We start from the raw sequence: 6,499 nt of genomic DNA, 5'->3' as shown, positions 1-6,499 counted from the left end.
AGAGGAAGGGAGAGGGATAGAGAGTTAGAAACATCTATCAGCTGCCTCCTGCACACCCCTACTGGGAATAGGCCCGAAACCAAGGTACATGCCCTTGACCAGAATCGAACCTGGGACCCTTGAGTCCGCAGGCTGATGCTCTATCCACTGAGCCAAACCGATTAGGGCATACTATCTTATTAATTTATGAATTCAGCAACGCTTTGAATGTGTGCTGTGTGGCAGTTACTGTGTCTGGGTGTTGGGGATGTAGCAGTGAATAAAATAGACCAAAGCAAATCTCTTTCCCCATGAAATTTACATACTAGTGTGTGAGCTGGAGATAAGTGGAGAAAAATGAAGTGGGGGAAGATGAGGGAGGGCTGGCGGTGGGGTACAGTGGAGTACTTTAGGGTTTGGTAAAACTTGGGTTGCATTTTATTGTTAATCCTGAGGATATTTTCCCATTAATTTTTAGAGAGAGTGGAAGGAAGGGGGACAGATAGAGAGAGAGAGAAACATTGATGTGAGAGTCACATTGATTTGTTGCCTCCCGCAGCCAGGGATTGAGTCTGCAACCAAAGTACGTGCCCCTGACTAGAATCCAACCTGCAGTCCTTCAGTCCCATGCTCTATCCAGAGTCAAACTAGCTGGGGCTTGGGTTGCATTTTAAAAAGGTAGAGTTGTTCCAAAGTGAGATTTGAGCTAACATCTATAGAGGATGTGCCTGAACCATCCAGGCAAGAGAATTTTAGTTAGAGGGTGCAACTGTGATCACTTTTTATCAGTGACAAATACTGCTATGCTTACTTTTATAGGAAATCTTTAAAAATAGACCTTAAGTAGCCCTGGCAGGTGTGGCTCAGTTGGTTGAGCATCGTCCCGTATGTTGAAGGGTCACTGGTTCAATTCCCGGGGGGGCCGAACATGCCCAGGTTGCCGTCCTGTTTGGGGTGGGTGCTGGAGGCAGTGGATTGATGTTTTCACATGGATTTTTTTTTCTCTCGTTCTCTCTCTCCTTCCTCCCTTCCTCTCTCTAAAATCAATAAAAACTTTAAAAAAATAGACATTAAGCAACTGTATTTCATAATGCACCTGGAGTACCATTATAGGAGCTTAGTTTCCCAAAGTATAGTGTATGTGAATAATTTTCATATCAAACAATTGAAGGTCAAGGCAGAAGTTTGTGCTTTGGTGGTGTTTTCCTTGGTTTTAAAGTGTGCTTAAAAAAGCAGATTTGTTACCCTAATTGGTTTGGCTCAGTGGATAGAGCGTTGGCCTGAGGAATGAAGGGTCCCAGGTTCAATTCCAGACAAGGGCACATGCCCGTGTTGCAGGCTTGATCCCCAGTGTGGGGTGTGCAGGAGGCAGCCAATCAACAATTGTCTCTCATCATTGATGTTTCTATCTCTCCCTCGCTCTCTGAAATCAATAAACATGTTAAAAAAAAAAACCAGATTTGTTGTCAACACATATTGGTTATTTTTCAGTCTTTGCAATTCTGTCTCTGTTGTTTTTGTTTCTCTCATTCTCTTTTAGTGGATAGAACTATACAGTTACTCACTGTTCTGCAACCAAGCTGAAACATCTGCATTCATGTCAGCTGCACTCTGTGGACATAGTCTTTGGTACACCTGTTATAGTATCTCCAATTATTCTTTGTCCAATTATTTCTTCAAATACAAGGTTGAATGTTTCTGTATACGTTTGCCCTATTAACAACAGATTTATCATCAAAATTTGGTAGACTGCCTTGATTCAGAATCTTTTTAATTTTATTATTTTTTAAATTCTCACCTGAGGATATTTTTCCGATTTTTAGAAGAGAGAGTGGAAGAGAGAGGGAAAGACAGAGAGAGAAACATAGATCTGAGAGAAACACATTGATTGGTTGCCTCCTGCACACGGCCTGGCAGGTCCCAGGCTGGGGAGGAGCCTGCAACTGAGGTACGTGCTCTTGACTGGAATTGAACCCGGAACCCTTTGGTCCACAGGCTGATGCTCTTTCCACTGAGCCAAACTGGCCAGGGCTTGTTTCAGAATCTTGGTAATTTTGTTTTGTTCTTTAAAAGTGGTTTGTGGTTTATAAAACAGACTGTATGAGAATCTGAATGTAGGTACTTCTGCATTACAAGATGTAACAAAGTCTAAATGATCATGGTTAGTTTTTTAGTTGGTTTCTCACTGATAAGATGTGTGTTGCCCAGGTAAGATAGTGACTTTTTATTTTTTTGCTGCAAATGTATGCTTGTATGTAGGATTTCTTATACTGACTGGCACATGATTTCATCCTTGATAGACTTAGGGCGGAATTTGTTCACTGAATCTGAAAAGGCTGTTTTCTTACAAGAATGCCTTAAGAACATAATAGATTTTTTCTAACTTCTGCATTTATCTGTGGTACAAACTTATTCTCTTATTTCCCAGACTAAGAAACTTCCTTATAATTTCCCACCTCTTTACACAAACCCACTCTCCACCCTCAAACCGGTCAACTATTTCTTTTCTCTTTCCATGCTCCTACCCTAGTGCAAGTCTTTTGTTTAAGTCTTGGATTATTAAAGTAGTTTCATAGCTGAGTTCCTTTACTTTATCTGGTTATCTTTGACAGTCAACCTTGGAATACAGGTATAAGATTGGTACTCTTAAAAACATACACACACACACAAAAACTTGTTCACAGTTAAGAAAGAAATGGTAGCCTGTTCACCACCTAGGTTAAATGAAAACTCTGCCTAGTTTTCAGTCTTTAATGACTTGGACACATCTGTTTTTTTAAATCCTTATCTGAGGCTATTTTTCCATTGATTTTTAGAAAGAGTGGAAGAGAGAGGGAAAGACAGAGAGAAATATCAATGTGAGAGAAATATATTGATTGGTTGCCTCCTGCTGCCTGACCACTGACCAGGGCCCGGGCAGGGGAGGAACCTGCAACCGAGGTACATGCCCTTGACCATAATCGAACCTGGGACCTTTCAGTCCACAGGCTGATGCTCTATTCACTGAGCCAAACTGGCTGTAGCGACTCATCTGTTTTTTGTTTTTTTCTACTTTGGGGTCCTAATTTCCTTATAAGGGCACCAGTCACATTGTATTAGGACCCATCAATATGACTTTATTTTATCTTAAAGATCTTATCTCCAAATACAGTCAGTCATATTCTGAGGTACTTGGGGTTAGGGCTTCAACATGTTACTTTATTTGGGATCACAATTCAGTCTATAATAGGCACTATAGCACACTCTTTATAATAGTTTATAGTATAACTAGAGGCCTGGTACATGACATTTGTGCCCTTGGTGGGAGGGAGGGTCCCTCAGCCCAGCCTGCGCCCTCTCGCAGTCCAGGAGCCCTTGGGGGTCAGTCGGACATCCTTAGCGCTGCTGTGGAAGCGGGAGAGGCTCCCGCCACTGCCGCTGTTCTCGTCAGCCATGAGCCCGGCTTCTGCGCACTGACCACCAGGGGGAAGCTCCTGCATTGAGCGTCTGCCCCCTGGTGGTCAGTGCGTATCATATTGACCAGTTGTTCTGCCGTTCGGTCAATTTGCATATTAGTCTTTTATTATATAGGATACTAGAGGCCCGGTGCATGAAGCTCGTGCATGGGGTGGCGGGGGGTGTGTGTGTGTCCCGCAGCCTAGCCTGCGCCTTCTCGCAATCTGGGACCCCTTGGGTAGGGTCCCTAGGCCTGGCCAGTGATCAGGACCTATCGGGGCTTTCCTTCCCCCGGCTGCCGAAAGCTGGCCCCGCCCCCGCCGCTGCCACTGCTTGCCATCTGTGCAGCGCTGCCTCCCTCCCCCGCCACTGGTCGCCTCCTTCTGCGGGCAACAGGCATGGGGTGCGATTGCTTGGCTGCTCTGGGCCTCCCTCTACCAGGCGATTGCTGGCCAGCCCTGAACACCCGCCATAGCGTTGCTGGCCGGAGGCCCCGCCCACCTGCCACGGCACCGCCAGCTGGGTGGCCTGGGCCTCCTTCTGTGGCCACCGGCCGAGTGGCCTGGGCCTCCCTCTACAGAGCCCTGCAATCGTTCACCCCGCAGAGGGAGGCCCCGCCCACCTACCACAGTGCCACCAGCTGGATAGCCAGGACTTCCCTCCCTGGGGCGATTGATTTCGGGGCTCCGCAATTGATCGGCGCACAGAGGGAGGCCTTGCACACCCAGCCAGGACTCCATGATTGATTGCCGTGCAGAGGGTGGCCTGGGCCTCCCTCTTTGGGGTGATCTATTGTGGAACCCCCCATTGATCGCCCCGCAGAGGGTGGCCTGGGCTTCCCTCTGTGGGGTGATTGTGGGGCGATGGTGAGGCCCCCCGACCAATTGCATTGCACCTGCCTTTGTTGGCCTGTTGCCCGTGCGTGTCATAGCATGGTCGTCTGGACGGTCGTTCTGCTGTTAGGTCGTTTGGTCGATTTACATATTACACTTTTATTATTATAGATTACTTTATATTATAACCTAGTTTACCAGTCACCTGTTGGTGCACATGTAGGTAGTCTCCTGTCTTATTCCTACAAGCAAGACTGATAAATATCCTTGTGTCTACCTCTTTGCATACATGGAGAAAGTTTTAGAAATGGAATTGCCACAACAATCAACAAGTGTGGGCGAGGATGTGGAGTTAGGGAACCCTAGTGGCACTGTTGGTGGGAATGCAGTCACTGTGGAAACCAGAATGGAGTTTCCTAAAAAAATTAAAAATCGAACTGCTTTTTGACCCATTGATACCACTTCCAGGTATATATTCTAAGAATCCCAAAACAATCAGAAAGAATATATACACTCCTGTGTTCATAGCAGTGTTATTTACAATAGCTAAGATCTGGAAACAGCACAAGTGCCCATTGGTAGATGAGTGGAGAGGCTGTGGTACACATGTACAATGGAATATTACCCTTTGCAACAGTATGGATGGACCTGGAGATTATTATGCTAAGTGAAATAATCCATTCAGAGAAAGATAAATACCATGTGATCTCACTAATATGTAGATTCTAATGAACAAAATAAACTGACGAACAAAATAGAACCAGAGGCATGGATACATGGGACAGAATGACAGATCTCAGAGGGGAGGGAGAAGGGGGTGACTGGATAAAGGAAGGTGAAGGGATTAGCTAAAGAACATATATGCATAGTCCATGGACACAGACAATAGTGTGGGGAGGGCCAAGGGAGTGGGAGCAGGGGCTGGGTGGAGGTGGGCTGGTTGGAGGTGGACGGGGGAATATGGGGGACATCTGCAGTAGTGTCAACAATAAAATTTTTAAAAAAATATATTTTATTGATTTTTTACAGAGAGGAAGGGAGAGGGATAGAGAGTCAGAAACATTGATGAGAAACACCGATCAGTTGCCTCCTGCACACTCCCCACTGGGGATGTGCCCGCAGCCAAGGTACATGCCCTTGACCGGAATCGAACCTGGGACCCTTGAGTCCGCAGGCCGACGCTCTATCCACTGAGCCAAACTGGTTAGGGCAACAATAAAAAATTTAAATAAAAAAAGATGGAATTGCTAGGGTCAAAGAATGTACATGTTAAGTTTTGGCAGGTATTGACCTAGACATGGAGGTCTTGTTTCTTATTGTTTCTGATATTTTTTTGAAAGTAAAAATTTGCCTTGTGTGTTATATCCTAATCTAAAACCACATTGTTTTCCTGGGTACATGAATGGCTTTCATTTAGTACTTCGATGGAGTATAAACACAATACCCTATACAAGATTGTCTAGATAATCAGATTCTAAATTGACTGCTTATTTGGGTGACTTCACAATGATAAAAAGAGCTTGTAATTGAGTGTTAAGTACTGTACAGAGGAGTAACTCAATAATTCTTACAACCTGTGATGTTAGGTTTATTTCTGTTTTACAAATGGAGAAATAGTGTTAAAGAGGTCTTGTAGCTTGACCAAAGTCACACAAGAAGGGGTATATGAGCTGAGGGCTGCTTGACTGCTACTCCATATTGTCTTCCTTGGGCATATTAGAGACTTGATAAATATTTTTTGTATGATTAAGTACTGTTATTTTGTCTCATCTTAAAATAGAGGCAGATTACAACCCTTTTTATAACATTCCAAATCCTCTGGCTACAAATAAGAAGTTTCCTTTAAACTGTTCTTTGAGATCAGAGTGCCAGGATTTCAAAAAGGATTGATCAAGTTAACAAATAAGCCTGTCTAGTAGAAGCACAGATTTTTTTGAGTTTTCTCTTAATTGTAGTGTTCAGATGCTTTCCTTTAACAGTAGTAGGCCATTTTGATTTTTGCAAGTTTTAATTTAGAATAAAATGCCCTATTAGGTGTTTACTCTGTGCCAGGTGATTGTTAGTTGCTTTATATACATTACCTCATTTTTCTTTATAGCAGTTTTTTTTTTGGTTAATCTCGACCTGAGGATATTTTTCCATTGATGTTTAGAGAAAGTGGAAGGAAGAGGGAGAGACAGAGAAAAATATCGATGTGAAAAAGACATATGGATTGGTTGCCTCCCACACATGCCCTGGGGATCGAGCCTGCA

The sequence above is a fragment of the Myotis brandtii genome, unplaced genomic scaffold, assembly GCF_000412655.1.
Source record: "Myotis brandtii unplaced genomic scaffold, ASM41265v1 scaffold129, whole genome shotgun sequence".
NCBI lineage: Eukaryota > Metazoa > Chordata > Mammalia > Chiroptera > Vespertilionidae > Myotis > Myotis brandtii.
Note: the sequence above shows the minus strand (reverse complement) of the source record.